Genomic DNA, 18,208 nt, shown 5'->3' on the forward strand with positions numbered 1-18,208 from the left:
CACTGTGCCTCATCAAATGCAGCCTCACTGTGTCCTATCAAATGCAGCCTGTGTCCCATGAAACCCCCCTCCCCCCTTCTCAGCGGGAGGTTCGGAGCGGCACAGCGGCACTTACCTTGCTGTGGTGTCTTCTCCTGCTGTGTCTCCTTCGGTGGGCACTGGCAGCGGCGATGGAGGAGTCCGCCCCTCATACTTCTGGTTTTCTCTCTCTGGCGCAATGCGAGAGAGAAAACCAGAAGTGACATCTAACTCAGCTGTCAATCAAACCACCTGGCCATAGTAATAGATACTACGGGCGCCGGGCGGAAGCTACTCGGCGCTTCAGGATGCGCCGCAAGGTGGGACAAAAAGCCTACGAATGAAGCTCCGCATCTGCAATCTCGTGACTGCATAGACATGGCACTTCCTATAGTGCACTGGGTCCGGCGTCCGAACACAGTCCACGTATAGACCTTTTTTTTTTTTTTTTTTTTACATGATGGTTCCTTTTAGGTATTTTTTTTAATATTTATTTCACTTTTTATTTTTACACGGTCCCTTTACTTTTTTTATATTTTTATTTTTACACTGTCCCTTTAGTTTTTATTTTATATTTATTTCACTTTTTATTTTTACACTGTCCCTTTTATTTTTTTTTCACTTTTTATTTTTACACTGTCCCTTTTAGTTATATATTTTTTTAATATTTATTTCATTTTTCATTTTTACACTGTCCCTTTTATTTTTTTTTTCCACTTTTTATTTTTACACCGTCCCTTTTAGTTATTTTTTTTCATATTTATTTCACTTTTTATTTTTTTATGCTGTCCCTTTAATTTTTTTTCACTTTTTATTTTTACACGGTCCTATTAGTTATTTTTTTAAAATATTTATTTCACTTTTAATTTTTTTATGCTGTCCCTTTAATTTGTTTTCACTTTTTATTTTTACACCGTCCCTTTTAGTTATTTTTTTAATATTTATTTCACTTTTTATTTTTACACTGTCCCTTTAGTTATATATTTTTTTTTTAATATTTATTTCACTTTTTATTTTTGCACTGTCCCTTTTAGTTATATATTTTTTTTTAATATTTATTTCACTTTTTATTTTTACACTGTCCCTTTTATTTATTTTTTCCACTTTTTATTTTTACACTGTCCCTTTTAGTTATTTTTTTTTTATATTTATTTCACTTTTTATTTTTACGCTGTCCCTTTAATTTTTTTCACTTTTTATTTTTACGCCGTCCCTTTTAGTTATTTTTTTAATATTTATTTCACTTTTTATATTTACACTGTCCCTTTAGTTATATATTTTTTTTTAATATTTATTGCACTTTTTATTTTTTTTACGCTGTCCCTTTAATTGGTTTTCACTTTTTATTTTTACACCGTCCCTTTTAGTTATTTTTTAAATATTTATTTCACTTTTATTTTTACATTGTCCCTTTAATTTTTATTTCCCTTTTTATTTTTACACCGCCCCTTTAATTTTTTTCACTTTTTATCTTTACGCTGTCTCTTTAATTTTTTTCTTTTATGTGACTTTTTATTTTGACACTGTCCCTTTTTAACATTTTTTTTATTTTTTTATCACTTTTATTCTTATTGCAAGGAATGTAAACGTCCCGTGTAATAGTAATAAGGGATGTCAGGCCCTCTTTATAGAGAGATAAAAGAATCCAAAAGACCCCAAATCTCTCCTTTTACCTTTTTAAAAAGAAAAAGATCAAAAAATTTAATTTAAAAATGTAATATTTTGATAAAAAAAAAAAAATAAATAATAATAATAATAATTACTTCCAGCCCGGACATGAAGAAACGTGATGACGTCGCTCCGGTCCTCCAAGACCATAGAGGTGATCAGAGACGATCTGCTCTTTTGATCGGCCTATGGGAGCAGGCGGCCGCGCCGTCGGATCATTTGTGACCACTAGCGCCCCCTATGGGTCGCATCGCCATCTTCAGTGTTTTTGTGGGTGGCAGCGAGGCTTTTATTTATTTATTAATACATTGTTAAATGATATTAATTTACGTGTTTGTTGGTCTTGATCTTTTATCGGCGTGGCGCACAGATTCATCACATAATAAAGTTTCTTGTTTTGAATGAAGTTCTTTTTTCCGGCGATTGGAGGGACCGCCCCATTTCCGGGTCACACCTTGTCCACCAATCAGAGATGACGCTGTCTGTGGGATGTGATCTGTAAGGAAAGTCTCTGAATGGAGCCGCCTCCTTCTTTTCATTGGTTGTAACAAATTGTTTTCTTATAAAACACAAAAGTCTCCGAATATAGAGATACAAATGTCACCGGATATCCCTCTGCTGTGCTCCCTCCGACACTGTGCTCCTCCGACACTGTGCTCCCCCGGACTGTGCTCCCCCGGGCTGTGCTCCCCCGGGCTGTGCTCCCTCCAACACTGTGCTCCCCCGGGCTGTGCTCCCTCCAACACTGTGCTCCCCCGACACTGTGCTCCCCCGACACTGTGCTCCCCTGGACTGTGCTCCCTCCGACACTGTGCTCCTCCGACACTGTGCTCCCCCGGACTGTGCTCCCCCGGGCTGTGCTCCCCCGGGCTGTGCTCCCTCCAACACTGTGCTCCCCCGGGCTGTGCTCCCTCCAACACTGTGCTCCCCCGACACTGTGCTCCCCCGACACTGTGCTCCCCTGGACTGTGCTCCCTCCGACACTGTGCTCCTCCGACACTGTGCTCCCCCGGACTGTGCTCCCCCGACACTGTGCTCCCCTGGACTGTGCTCCCCATGGACTGTGCTCCCATGGACTGTGCTCCCCCGGGCTTTGCTCCCCCGACACTGTGCTCCCCTCTGCTGTGCTCCCCCGACACTGTGCTCCCCTGGACTGTGCTCCCCCGACACTGTGCTCCCCCGACACTGTGCTCCCCTGGACTGTGCTCCCCATGGACTGTGCTCCCATGGACTGTGCTCCCCCGGACTGTGCTCCCCCGGACTGTGCTCCCCCGGACTGTGCTCCCCCGGGCTGTGCTCCCCCGACACTGTGCTCCCCGACACTGTGCTCCCCTGGACTGTGCTCCCCCGACACTGTGCTCCCCCGACACTGTGCTCCCCTGGACTGTGCTCCCCATGGACTGTGCTCCCATGGACTGTGCTCCCTCCGACTCTGTGCTCCCCCGGGCTGTGCTCCCCCGACACTGTGCTCCCCTCTGCTGTGCTCCCCCGGGCTGTGCTCCCCCGGACTGTGCTCCCCCGGGCTGTGCTCCCTCCAACACTGTGCTCCCCCGACACTGTGCTCCCCCGACACTGTGCTCCCCCGACACTGTGCTCCCCTGGACTGTGCTCCCCCGACACTGTGCTCCCATGGACGGTGCTCCCTCCGACACTGTGCTCCCATGGACTGTGCTCCCGTGGACTGTGCTCCCTCCGACACTGTGCTCCCCCGGGCTGTGCTCCCCCGACACTGTGCTCCCCTCTGCTGTGCTCCCCCGGGCTGTGCTCCCATGGACTGTGCTCCCTCCGACACTGTGCTCCCTCCGACACTGTGCTCCCATGGACAGTGCTCCCATGGACTGTGCTCCCTCCGACACTGTGCTCCCCTCTGCTGTGCTCCCATGGACAGTGCTCCCATGGACTGTGCTCCCTCCGACACTGTGCTCCCCTGGACTGTGCTCCCCTGCGCTGTGCTCCCCCGACACTGTGCTGCCCTATGCTGTGCTCCCTCCAACACTGTGCTCCCATGGACTGTGCTCCCTCCGACACTGTGCTCCCATGGACTGTGCTCCCTCCGACACTGTGTTCCCATGGACTGTGCTCCCTCCGACACTGTACTCTCCTGCGCTGTGCTCCCCCGACACTGTGCTCCCCCGACACTGTGCTCCCCCGACACTGTGCTCCCCTGGACTGTGCTCCCCCGACACTGTGCTCCCTCCAACACTGTGCTCCCCCGACACTGTGCTCCCCTGGACTGTGCTCCCCATGGACTGTGCTCCCATGGACTGTGCTCCCTCCGACTCTGTGCTCCCCTCTGCTGTGCTCCCCCGACACTGTGCTCCCCTCTGCTGTGCTCCCCCGACACTGTGCTCCCCCGACACTGTGCTCCCCCGACACTGTGCTCCCCTTTGCTATGCTCCCCTGGACTGTGCTCCCCCGGGCTGTGCTCCCCCGGGCTGTGCTCCCTCCAACACTGTGCTCCCCCGACACTGTGCTCCCCCGACACTGTGCTCCCCCGACACTGTGCTCCCCTGGACTGTGCTCCCGCGACACTGTGCTCCCCCGGGCTGTGCTCCCTCCAACACTGTGCTCCCCCGACACTGTGCTCCCCCGGGCTGTGCTCCCTCCAACACTGTGCTCCCCCGACACTGTGCTCCCCCGACACTGTGCTCCCCTGGACTGTGCTCCCCCGACACTGTGCTCCCCCGGGCTGTGCTCCCTCCAACACTGTGCTCCCCCGACACTGTGCTCCCCCGACACTGTGCTCCCCTGGACTGTGCTCCCCCGACACTGTGCTCCCCTGGACTGTGCTCCCCATGGACTGTGCTCCCATGGACTGTGCTCCCCCGGACTGTGCTCCCCCGGGCTGTGCTCCCCCGGACTGTGCTCCCCCGGGCTGTGCTCCCCCGACACTGTGCTCCCCGACACTGTGCTCCCCTGGACTGTGCTCCCCCGACACTGTGCTCCCCCGACACTGTGCTCCCCTGGACTGTGCTCCCCATGGACTGTGCTCCCATGGACTGTGCTCCCTCCGACTCTGTGCTCCCCCGGGCTGTGCTCCCCCGACACTGTGCTCCCCTCTGCTGTGCTCCCCCGGGCTGTGCTCCCCCGGACTGTGCTCCCCCGGGCTGTGCTCCCTCCAACACTGTGCTCCCCCGACACTGTGCTCCCCCGACACTGTGCTCCCCTGGACTGTGCTCCCCCGACACTGTGCTCCCATGGACTGTGCTCCCCCGACACTGTGCTCCCTCCAACACTGTGCTCCCCCGACACTGTGCTCCCCTGGACTGTGCTCCCCATGGACTGTGCTCCCATGGACTGTGCTCCCTCCGACACTGTGCTCCCCTCTGCTGTGCTCCCCCGACACTGTGCTCCCCCGACACTGTGCTCCCCCGACACTGTGCTCCCCTTTGCTATGCTCCCCTGGACTGTGCTCCCCCGGACTGTGCTCCCCCGGGCTGTGCTCCCTCCAACACTGTGCTCCCCCGACACTGTGCTCCCCCGACACTGTGCTCCCCTGGACTGTGCTCCCCCGACACTGTGCTCCCATGGACTGTGCTCCCATGGACGGTGCTCCCTCCGACACTGTGCTCCCATGGACTGTGCTCCCTCCGACACTGTGCTCCCCCGGGCTGTGCTCCCCCGACACTGTGCTCCCCTCTGCTGTGCTCCCCCGGGCTGTGCTCCCATGGACTGTGCTCCCTCCGACACTGTGCTCCCTCCGACACTGTGCTCCCATGGACAGTGCTCCCATGGACTGTGCTCCCTCCGACACTGTGCTCCCCTCTGCTGTGCTCCCATGGACAGTGCTCCCATGGACTGTGCTCCCTCCGACACTGTGCTCCCCTGGACTGTGCTCCCCTGCGCTGTGCTCCCCCGACACTGTGCTGCCCTATGCTGTGCTCCCTCCAACACTGTGCTCCCATGGACTGTGCTCCCTCCGACACTGTGCTCCCCTGGACTGTGCTCCCTCCGACACTGTGCTCCCATGGACTGTGCTCCCCTGGACTGTGCTCCCTCCGACACTGTGCTCCCATGGACTGTGCTCCCTCCGACACTGTGCTCCCATGGACTGTGCTCCCTCCGACACTGTGCTCCCATGGACTGTGCTCCCTCCGACACTGTACTCTCCTGCGCTGTGCTCCCCCGACACTGTGCTGCCCTATGCTGTGCTCCCCCGACACTGTGCTCCCCTGGACTGTGCTCCCCCGACACTGTGCTCCCTCCAACACTGTGCTCCCCCGACACTGTGCTCCCCTGGACTGTGCTCCCCATGGACTGTGCTCCCATGGACTGTGCTCCCTCCGACTCTGTGCTCCCCTCTGCTGTGCTCCCCCGACACTGTGCTCCCCTCTGCTGTGCTCCCCCGACACTGTGCTCCCCCGACACTGTGCTCCCCCGACACTGTGCTCCCCTTTGCTATGCTCCCCTGGACTGTGCTCCCCCGGGCTGTGCTCCCCCGGGCTGTGCTCCCTCCAACACTGTGCTCCCCCGACACTGTGCTCCCCCGACACTGTGCTCCCCCGACACTGTGCTCCCCTGGACTGTGCTCCCGCGACACTGTGCTCCCCCGGGCTGTGCTCCCTCCAACACTGTGCTCCCCCGACACTGTGCTCCCCCGGGCTGTGCTCCCTCCAACACTGTGCTCCCCCGACACTGTGCTCCCATGGACTGTGCTCCCATGGACTGTGCTCCCTCCGACTCTGTGCTCCCCCGGGCTGTGCTCCCCCGACACTGTGCTCCCCTCTGCTGTGCTCCCCCGACACTGTGCTCCCCTGGACTGTGCTCCCCCGACACTGTGCTCCCCTGGACTGTGCTCCCCATGGACTGTGCTCCCATGGACTGTGCTCCCCCGGGCTTTGCTCCCCCGACACTGTGCTCCCCTCTGCTGTGCTCCCCCGACACTGTGCTCCCCCGACACTGTGCTCCCCCGACACTGTGCTCCCCTGGACTGTGCTCCCCATGGACTGTGCTCCCATGGACTGTGCTCCCCCGGACTGTGCTCCCCCGGGCTGTGCTCCCCCGGACTGTGCTCCCCCGGACTGTGCTCCCCCGGGCTGTGCTCCCCCGACACTGTGCTCCCCGACACTGTGCTCCCCTGGACTGTGCTCCCCCGACACTGTGCTCCCCTGGACTGTGCTCCCCATGGACTGTGCTCCCATGGACTGTGCTCCCTCCGACTCTGTGCTCCCCCGGGCTGTGCTCCCCCGACACTGTGCTCCCCTCTGCTGTGCTCCCCCGGGCTGTGCTCCCCCGGACTGTGCTCCCCCGGGCTGTGCTCCCTCCAACACTGTGCTCCCCCGACACTGTGCTCCCCCGACACTGTGCTCCCCTGGACTGTGCTCCCCCGACACTGTGCTCCCATGGACTGTGCTCCCATGGACGGTGCTCCCTCCGACACTGTGCTCCCATGGACTGTGCTCCCATGGACGGTGCTCCCGTGGACTGTGCTCCCTCCGACACTGTGCTCCCCCGGGCTGTGCTCCCCCGACACTGTGCTCCCCTCTGCTGTGCTCCCCCGGGCTGTGCTCCCATGGACTGTGCTCCCTCCGACACTGTGCTCCCTCCGACACTGTGCTCCCATGGACAGTGCTCCCATGGACTGTGCTCCCTCCGACACTGTGCTCCCCTCTGCTGTGCTCCCATGGACAGTGCTCCCATGGACTGTGCTCCCTCCGACACTGTGCTCCCCTGGACTGTGCTCCCCTGCGCTGTGCTCCCCCGACACTGTGCTGCCCTATGCTGTGCTCCCTCCAACACTGTGCTCCCATGGACTGTGCTCCCTCCGACACTGTGCTCCCCTGGACTGTGCTCCCTCCGACACTGTGCTCCCATGGACTGTGCTCCCCTGGACTGTGCTCCCATGGACTGTGCTCCCTCCGACACTGTGCTCCCATGGACTGTGCTCCCTCCGACACTGTGCTCCCATGGACTGTGCTCCCTCCGACACTGTGCTCCCATGGACTGTGCTCCCTCCGACACTGTGCTCCCATGGACTGTGCTCCCCTGGACTGTGCTCCCATGGACTGTGCTCCCTCCGACACTGTGCTCCCATGGACTGTGCTCCCTCCGACACTGTGCTCCCATGGACTGTGCTCCCTCCGACACTGTACTCTCCTGGACTGTGATCTCTCTGGGCTGTGCTCCCCTGCTCTGTGCTCCCTCCGACACTGTGCTCCCCTGGACTGTGCTCCCCTGCGCTGTGCTCCCCCGACACTGTGCTGCCCTATGCTGTGCTCCCTCCAACACTGTGCTCCCATGGACTGTGCTCCCTCCGACACTGTGCTCCCATGGACTGTGCTCCCCTGGACTGTGCTCCCATGGACTGTGCTCCCTCCGACACTGTGCTCCCATGGACTGTGCTCCCTCCAACACTGTGCTCCCATGGACTGTGCTCCCTCCGACACTGTGCTCCCCTCTGCTGTGCTCCCCCGGGCTGTGCTCCCCCGGACTGTGCTCCCCCGGGCTGTGCTCCCTCCAACACTGTGCTCCCCCGACACTGTGCTCCCCCGACACTGTGCTCCCCCGACACTGTGCTCCCCTGGACTGTGCTCCCCCGACACTGTGCTCCCATGGACTGTGCTCCCATGGACGGTGCTCCCTCCGACACTGTGCTCCCATGGACTGTGCTCCCATGGACGGTGCTCCCGTGGACTGTGCTCCCTCCGACACTGTGCTCCCCCGGGCTGTGCTCCCCCGACACTGTGCTCCCCTCTGCTGTGCTCCCCCGGGCTGTGCTCCCATGGACTGTGCTCCCTCCGACACTGTGCTCCCATGGACAGTGCTCCCATGGACTGTGCTCCCTCCGACACTGTGCTCCCCTCTGCTGTGCTCCCATGGACTGTGCTCCCTCCGACACTGTGCTCCCCTGGACTGTGCTCCCCTGCGCTGTGCTCCCCCGACACTGTGCTGCCCTATGCTGTGCTCCCTCCAACACTGTGCTCCCATGGACTGTGCTCCCTCCGACACTGTGCTCCCCTGGACTGTGCTCCCTCCGACACTGTGCTCCCATGGACTGTGCTCCCCTGGACTGTGCTCCCATGGACTGTGCTCCCTCCGACACTGTGCTCCCCTGGACTGTGCTCCCTCCGACACTGTGCTCCCATGGACTGTGCTCCCCTGGACTGTGCTCCCATGGACTGTGCTCCCTCCGACACTGTGCTCCCATGGACTGTGCTCCCTCCGACACTGTGCTCCCATGGACTGTGCTCCCCTGCGCTGTGCTCCCTCCGACACTGTGCTCCCTCCGACACTGTGCTCCCATGGACTGTGCTCCCATGGACAGTGCTCCCATGGACAGTGCTCCCATGGACTGTGCTCCCTCCGACACTGTGCTCCCATGGACTGTGCTCCCTCCAACACTGTGCTCCCATGGACTGTGCTCCCTCCGACACTGTGCTCCCATGGACTGTGCTCCCCTGGACTATGCTCCCATGGACTGTGCTCCCTCCGACACTGTGCTCCCATGGACTGTGCTCCCTCCGACACTGTGCTCCCATGGACTGTGCTCCCCTGGACTGTGCTCCCATGGACTGTGCTCCCCTTTGCTATGCTCCCCTGGACTGTGCTCCCCCGGGCTGTGCTCCCCCGGGCTGTGCTCCCCCGGGCTGTGCTCCCTCCAACACTGTGCTCCCCCGGGCTGTGCTCCCTCCAACACTGTGCTCCCCCGGGCTGTGCTCCCTCCAACACTGTGCTCCCCCGGGCTGTGCTCCCTCCAACACTGTGCTCCCCCGACACTGTGCTCCCCCGACACTGTGCTCCCCCGACACTGTGCTCCCCTGGACTGTGCTCCCCCGACACTGTGCTCCCCCGGGCTGTGCTCCCTCCAACACTGTGCTCCCCCGACACTGTGCTCCCCCGGGCTGTGCTCCCTCCAACACTGTGCTCCCCCGACACTGTGCTCCCCTGGACTGTGCTCCCATGGACTGTGCTCCCTCCGACTCTGTGCTCCCCCGGGCTGTGCTCCCCCGACACTGTGCTCCCCTCTGCTGTGCTCCCCCGACACTGTGCTCCCCTGGACTGTGCTCCCCCGACACTGTGCTCCCCCGACACTGTGCTCCCCTGGACTGTGCTCCCCATGGACTGTGCTCCCCCGGGCTGTGCTCCCCCGACACTGTGCTCCCCTCTGCTGTGCTCCCCCGACACTGTGCTCCCCTGGACTGTGCTCCCCCGACACTGTGCTCCCCATGGACTGTGCTCCCATGGACTGTGCTCCCCCGGACTGTGCTCCCCCGGACTGTGCTCCCCCGGGCTGTGCTCCCTCCAACACTGTGCTCCCCCGACACTGTGCTCCCCCGACACTGTGCTCCCCTGGACTGTGCTCCCCATGGACTGTGCTCCCATGGACTGTGCTCCCTCCGACTCTGTGCTCCCCCGGGCTGTGCTCCCCCGACACTGTGCTCCCCTCTGCTGTGCTCCCCCGACACTGTGCTCCCCCGACACTGTGCTCCCCCGACACTGTGCTCCCCTTTGCTATGCTCCCCTGGACTGTGCTCCCCCGGGCTGTGCTCCCCCGGGCTGTGCTCCCTCCAACACTGTGCTCCCCCGACACTGTGCTCCCCCGACACTGTGCTCCCCTGGACTGTGCTCCCCCGACACTGTGCTCCCCCGGGCTGTGCTCCCTCCAACACTGTGCTCCCCCGACACTGTGCTCCCCCGGGCTGTGCTCCCTCCAACACTGTGCTCCCCCGACACTGTGCTCCCATGGACTGTGCTCCCATGGACTGTGCTCCCTCCGACTCTGTGCTCCCCCGGGCTGTGCTCCCCCGACACTGTGCTCCCCTCTGCTGTGCTCCCCCGACACTGTGCTCCCCTGGACTGTGCTCCCCCGACACTGTGCTCCCCCGACACTGTGCTCCCCTGGACTGTGCTCCCCATGGACTGTGCTCCCATGGACTGTGCTCCCCCGGACTGTGCTCCCCCGGGCTGTGCTCCCCCGGACTGTGCTCCCCCGGACTGTGCTCCCCCGGGCTGTGCTCCCCCGACACTGTGCTCCCCGACACTGTGCTCCCCTGGACTGTGCTCCCCCGACACTGTGCTCCCCCGACACTGTGCTCCCCTGGACTGTGCTCCCCATGGACTGTGCTCCCCCGGGCTGTGCTCCCCCGACACTGTGCTCCCCTCTGCTGTGCTCCCCCGGGCTGTGCTCCCCCGGACTGTGCTCCCCCGGGCTGTGCTCCCTCCAACACTGTGCTCCCCCGACACTGTGCTCCCCCGACACTGTGCTCCCCCGACACTGTGCTCCCCTGGACTGTGCTCCCCCGACACTGTGCTCCCATGGACTGTGCTCCCATGGACGGTGCTCCCTCCGACACTGTGCTCCCATGGACTGTGCTCCCATGGACGGTGCTCCCGTGGACTGTGCTCCCTCCGACACTGTGCTCCCCCGGGCTGTGCTCCCCCGACACTGTGCTCCCCTCTGCTGTGCTCCCCCGGGCTGTGCTCCCATGGACTGTGCTCCCTCCGACACTGTGCTCCCTCCGACACTGTGCTCCCATGGACAGTGCTCCCATGGACTGTGCTCCCTCCGACACTGTGCTCCCCTCTGCTGTGCTCCCATGGACAGTGCTCCCATGGACTGTGCTCCCTCCGACACTGTGCTCCCCTGGACTGTGCTCCCCTGCGCTGTGCTCCCCCGACACTGTGCTGCCCTATGCTGTGCTCCCTCCAACACTGTGCTCCCATGGACTGTGCTCCCTCCGACACTGTGCTCCCCTGGACTGTGCTCCCTCCGACACTGTGCTCCCATGGACTGTGCTCCCCTGGACTGTGCTCCCTCCGACACTGTGCTCCCATGGACTGTGCTCCCTCCGACACTGTGCTCCCATGGACTGTGCTCCCTCCGACACTGTACTCTCCTGGACTGTGCTCCCCTGCGCTGTGCTCCCCCGACACTGTGCTGCCCTATGCTGTGCTCCCTCCAACACTGTGCTCCCCCGACACTGTGCTCCCCCGACACTGTGCTCCCCCGACACTGTGCTCCCCTGGACTGTGCTCCCCCGACACTGTGCTCCCCCGGGCTGTGCTCCCTCCAACACTGTGCTCCCCCGACACTGTGCTCCCCATGGACTGTGCTCCCATGGACTGTGCTCCCTCCGACTCTGTGCTCCCCCGGGCTGTGCTCCCCCGACACTGTGCTCCCCTCTGCTGTGCTCCCCCGACACTGTGCTCCCCCGACACTGTGCTCCCCCGACACTGTGCTCCCCTTTGCTATGCTCCCCTGGACTGTGCTCCCCCGGGCTGTGCTCCCCCGGGCTGTGCTCCCTCCAACACTGTGCTCCCCCGACACTGTGCTCCCCCGACACTGTGCTCCCCTGGACTGTGCTCCCCCGACACTGTGCTCCCCCGGGCTGTGCTCCCTCCAACACTGTGCTCCCCCGACACTGTGCTCCCCCGGGCTGTGCTCCCTCCAACACTGTGCTCCCCCGACACTGTGCTCCCATGGACTGTGCTCCCATGGACTGTGCTCCCTCCGACTCTGTGCTCCCCCGGGCTGTGCTCCCCCGACACTGTGCTCCCCTCTGCTGTGCTCCCCCGACACTGTGCTCCCCTGGACTGTGCTCCCCCGACACTGTGCTCCCCTGGACTGTGCTCCCCATGGACTGTGCTCCCATGGACTGTGCTCCCCCGGGCTTTGCTCCCCCGACACTGTGCTCCCCTCTGCTGTGCTCCCCCGACACTGTGCTCCCCTGGACTGTGCTCCCCCGACACTGTGCTCCCCCGACACTGTGCTCCCCTGGACTGTGCTCCCCATGGACTGTGCTCCCATGGACTGTGCTCCCCCGGACTGTGCTCCCCCGGGCTGTGCTCCCCCGGACTGTGCTCCCCCGGACTGTGCTCCCCCGGGCTGTGCTCCCCCGACACTGTGCTCCCCGACACTGTGCTCCCCTGGACTGTGCTCCCCCGACACTGTGCTCCCCCGACACTGTGCTCCCCTGGACTGTGCTCCCCATGGACTGTGCTCCCATGGACTGTGCTCCCTCCGACTCTGTGCTCCCCCGACACTGTGCTCCCCTCTGCTGTGCTCCCCCGGGCTGTGCTCCCCCGGACTGTGCTCCCCCGGGCTGTGCTCCCTCCAACACTGTGCTCCCCCGACACTGTGCTCCCCCGACACTGTGCTCCCCCGACACTGTGCTCCCCTGGACTGTGCTCCCCCGACACTGTGCTCCCATGGACTGTGCTCCCATGGACGGTGCTCCCTCCGACACTGTGCTCCCATGGACGGTGCTCCCATGGACGGTGCTCCCGTGGACTGTGCTCCCTCCGACACTGTGCTCCCCCGGGCTGTGCTCCCCCGACACTGTGCTCCCCTCTGCTGTGCTCCCCCGGGCTGTGCTCCCATGGACTGTGCTCCCTCCGACACTGTGCTCCCTCCGACACTGTGCTCCCCTCTGCTGTGCTCCCATGGACAGTGCTCCCATGGACTGTGCTCCCTCCGACACTGTGCTCCCCTGGACTGTGCTCCCCTGCGCTGTGCTCCCCCGACACTGTGCTGCCCTATGCTGTGCTCCCTCCAACACTGTGCTCCCATGGACTGTGCTCCCTCCGACACTGTGCTCCCCTGGACTGTGCTCCCTCCGACACTGTGCTCCCATGGACTGTGCTCCCCTGGACTGTGCTCCCTCCGACACTGTGCTCCCATGGACTGTGCTCCCTCCGACACTGTGCTCCCATGGACTGTGCTCCCTCCGACACTGTACTCTCCTGGACTGTGCTCCCCTGCGCTGTGCTCCCCCGACACTGTGCTGCCCTATGCTGTGCTCCCTCCAACACTGTGCTCCCCCGACACTGTGCTCCCCCGACACTGTGCTCCCCCGACACTGTGCTCCCCTGGACTGTGCTCCCCCGACACTGTGCTCCCCCGGGCTGTGCTCCCTCCAACACTGTGCTCCCCCGACACTGTGCTCCCCATGGACTGTGCTCCCATGGACTGTGCTCCCTCCGACTCTGTGCTCCCCCGGGCTGTGCTCCCCCGACACTGTGCTCCCCTCTGCTGTGCTCCCCCGACACTGTGCTCCCCCGACACTGTGCTCCCCCGACACTGTGCTCCCCTTTGCTATGCTCCCCTGGACTGTGCTCCCCCGGGCTGTGCTCCCCCGGGCTGTGCTCCCCCGGGCTGTGCTCCCTCCAACACTGTGCTCCCCCGACACTGTGCTCCCCCGACACTGTGCTCCCCTGGACTGTGCTCCCCCGACACTGTGCTCCCCCGACACTGTGCTCCCCCGACACTGTGCTCCCCTGGACTGTGCTCCCCCGACACTGTGCTCCCCCGGGCTGTGCTCCCTCCAACACTGTGCTCCCCCGACACTGTGCTCCCCCGGGCTGTGCTCCCTCCAACACTGTGCTCCCCCGACACTGTGCTCCCATGGACTGTGCTCCCATGGACTGTGCTCCCTCCGACTCTGTGCTCCCCCGGGCTGTGCTCCCCCGACACTGTGCTCCCCTCTGCTGTGCTCCCCCGACACTGTGCTCCCCTGGACTGTGCTCCCCCGACACTGTGCTCCCCTGGACTGTGCTCCCCATGGACTGTGCTCCCATGGACTGTGCTCCCCCGGGCTTTGCTCCCCCGACACTGTGCTCCCCTCTGCTGTGCTCCCCCGACACTGTGCTCCCCTGGACTGTGCTCCCCCGACACTGTGCTCCCCCGACACTGTGCTCCCCTGGACTGTGCTCCCCATGGACTGTGCTCCCATGGACTGTGCTCCCCCGGACTGTGCTCCCCCGGGCTGTGCTCCCCCGGACTGTGCTCCCCCGGACTGTGCTCCCCCGGGCTGTGCTCCCCCGACACTGTGCTCCCCGACACTGTGCTCCCCTGGACTGTGCTCCCCCGACACTGTGCTCCCCCGACACTGTGCTCCCCTGGACTGTGCTCCCCATGGACTGTGCTCCCATGGACTGTGCTCCCTCCGACTCTGTGCTCCCCCGGGCTGTGCTCCCCCGACACTGTGCTCCCCTCTGCTGTGCTCCCCCGGGCTGTGCTCCCCCGGACTGTGCTCCCCCGGGCTGTGCTCCCTCCAACACTGTGCTCCCCCGACACTGTGCTCCCCCGACACTGTGCTCCCCCGACACTGTGCTCCCCTGGACTGTGCTCCCCCGACACTGTGCTCCCATGGACTGTGCTCCCATGGACGGTGCTCCCTCCGACACTGTGCTCCCATGGACGGTGCTCCCATGGACGGTGCTCCCGTGGACTGTGCTCCCTCCGACACTGTGCTCCCCCGGGCTGTGCTCCCCCGACACTGTGCTCCCCTCTGCTGTGCTCCCCCGGGCTGTGCTCCCATGGACTGTGCTCCCTCCGACACTGTGCTCCCTCCGACACTGTGCTCCCCTCTGCTGTGCTCCCATGGACAGTGCTCCCATGGACTGTGCTCCCTCCGACACTGTGCTCCCCTGGACTGTGCTCCCCTGCGCTGTGCTCCCCCGACACTGTGCTGCCCTATGCTGTGCTCCCTCCAACACTGTGCTCCCATGGACTGTGCTCCCTCCGACACTGTGCTCCCCTGGACTGTGCTCCCTCCGACACTGTGCTCCCATGGACTGTGCTCCCCTGGACTGTGCTCCCTCCGACACTGTGCTCCCATGGACTGTGCTCCCTCCGACACTGTGCTCCCATGGACTGTGCTCCCTCCGACACTGTACTCTCCTGGACTGTGCTCCCCTGCGCTGTGCTCCCCCGACACTGTGCTGCCCTATGCTGTGCTCCCTCCAACACTGTGCTCCCCCGACACTGTGCTCCCCCGACACTGTGCTCCCCCGACACTGTGCTCCCCTGGACTGTGCTCCCCCGACACTGTGCTCCCCCGGGCTGTGCTCCCTCCAACACTGTGCTCCCCCGACACTGTGCTCCCCATGGACTGTGCTCCCATGGACTGTGCTCCCTCCGACTCTGTGCTCCCCCGGGCTGTGCTCCCCCGACACTGTGCTCCCCTCTGCTGTGCTCCCCCGACACTGTGCTCCCCCGACACTGTGCTCCCCCGACACTGTGCTCCCCTTTGCTATGCTCCCCTGGACTGTGCTCCCCCGGGCTGTGCTCCCCCGGGCTGTGCTCCCTCCAACACTGTGCTCCCCCGACACTGTGCTCCCCCGACACTGTGCTCCCCCGACACTGTGCTCCCCTGGACTGTGCTCCCCCGACACTGTGCTCCCCCGGGCTGTGCTCCCTCCAACACTGTGCTCCCCCGACACTGTGCTCCCCCGGGCTGTGCTCCCTCCAACACTGTGCTCCCCCGACACTGTGCTCCCATGGACTGTGCTCCCATGGACTGTGCTCCCTCCGACTCTGTGCTCCCCCGGGCTGTGCTCCCCCGACACTGTGCTCCCCTCTGCTGTGCTCCCCCGACACTGTGCTCCCCTGGACTGTGCTCCCCCGACACTGTGCTCCCCTGGACTGTGCTCCCCATGGACTGTGCTCCCATGGACTGTGCTCCCCCGGGCTTTGCTCCCCCGACACTGTGCTCCCCTCTGCTGTGCTCCCCCGACACTGTGCTCCCCTGGACTGTGCTCCCCCGACACTGTGCTCCCCCGACACTGTGCTCCCCTGGACTGTGCTCCCCATGGACTGTGCTCCCATGGACTGTGCTCCCCCGGACTGTGCTCCCCCGGGCTGTGCTCCCCCGGACTGTGCTCCCCCGGACTGTGCTCCCCCGGGCTGTGCTCCCCCGACACTGTGCTCCCCGACACTGTGCTCCCCTGGACTGTGCTCCCCCGACACTGTGCTCCCCCGACACTGTGCTCCCCTGGACTGTGCTCCCCATGGACTGTGCTCCCATGGACTGTGCTCCCTCCGACTCTGTGCTCCCCCGGGCTGTGCTCCCCCGACACTGTGCTCCCCTCTGCTGTGCTCCCCCGGGCTGTGCTCCCCCGGACTGTGCTCCCCCGGGCTGTGCTCCCTCCAACACTGTGCTCCCCCGACACTGTGCTCCCCCGACACTGTGCTCCCCCGACACTGTGCTCCCCTGGACTGTGCTCCCCCGACACTGTGCTCCCATGGACTGTGCTCCCATGGACGGTGCTCCCTCCGACACTGTGCTCCCATGGACTGTGCTCCCATGGACGGTGCTCCCGTGGACTGTGCTCCCTCCGACACTGTGCTCCCCCGGGCTGTGCTCCCCCGACACTGTGCTCCCCTCTGCTGTGCTCCCCCGGGCTGTGCTCCCATGGACTGTGCTCCCTCCGACACTGTGCTCCCTCCGACACTGTGCTCCCATGGACAGTGCTCCCATGGACTGTGCTCCCTCCGACACTGTGCTCCCCTCTGCTGTGCTCCCATGGACAGTGCTCCCATGGACTGTGCTCCCTCCGACACTGTGCTCCCCTGGACTGTGCTCCCCTGCGCTGTGCTCCCCCGACACTGTGCTGCCCTATGCTGTGCTCCCTCCAACACTGTGCTCCCATGGACTGTGCTCCCTCCGACACTGTGCTCCCCTGGACTGTGCTCCCTCCGACACTGTGCTCCCATGGACTGTGCTCCCCTGGACTGTGCTCCCATGGACTGTGCTCCCTCCGACACTGTGCTCCCATGGACTGTGCTCCCTCCGACACTGTGCTCCCATGGACTGTGCTCCCTCCGACACTGTGCTCCCATGGACTGTGCTCCCTCCGACACTGTGCTCCCATGGACTGTGCTCCCTCCGACACTGTGCTCCCATGGACTGTGCTCCCCTGCGCTGTGCTCCCTCCGACACTGTGCTCCCTCCGACACTGTGCTCCCATGGACTGTGCTCCCATGGACAGTGCTCCCATGGACAGTGCTCCCATGGACTGTGCTCCCTCCGACACTGTGCTCCCATGGACTGTGCTCCCTCCAACACTGTGCTCCCATGGACTGTGCTCCCTCCGACACTGTGCTCCCCCGGGCTGTGCTCCCCCGACACTGTGCTCCCCTCTGCTGTGCTCCCCCGGGCTGTGCTCCCCCGGACTGTGCTCCCCCGGGCTGTGCTCCCTCCAACACTGTGCTCCCCCGACACTGTGCTCCCCCGACACTGTGCTCCCCCGACACTGTGCTCCCCTGGACTGTGCTCCCCCGACACTGTGCTCCCATGGACTGTGCTCCCATGGACGGTGCTCCCTCCGACACTGTGCTCCCATGGACTGTGCTCCCATGGACGGTGCTCCCGTGGACTGTGCTCCCTCCGACACTGTGCTCCCCCGGGCTGTGCTCCCCCGACACTGTGCTCCCCTCTGCTGTGCTCCCCCGGGCTGTGCTCCCATGGACTGTGCTCCCTCCGACACTGTGCTCCCTCCGACACTGTGCTCCCATGGACAGTGCTCCCATGGACTGTGCTCCCTCCGACACTGTGCTCCCCTCTGCTGTGCTCCCATGGACAGTGCTCCCATGGACTGTGCTCCCTCCGACACTGTGCTCCCCTGGACTGTGCTCCCCTGCGCTGTGCTCCCCCGACACTGTGCTGCCCTATGCTGTGCTCCCTCCAACACTGTGCTCCCATGGACTGTGCTCCCTCCGACACTGTGCTCCCCTGGACTGTGCTCCCTCCGACACTGTGCTCCCATGGACTGTGCTCCCCTGGACTGTGCTCCCATGGAC

The sequence above is a fragment of the Lithobates pipiens genome, unplaced genomic scaffold, assembly GCF_037356315.1.
Source record: "Lithobates pipiens isolate NorthernLeopardFrog02 unplaced genomic scaffold, aLitPip1_a1.2 Scaffold_13, whole genome shotgun sequence".
Classification (NCBI taxonomy): Eukaryota; Metazoa; Chordata; class Amphibia; order Anura; family Ranidae; genus Lithobates; species Lithobates pipiens.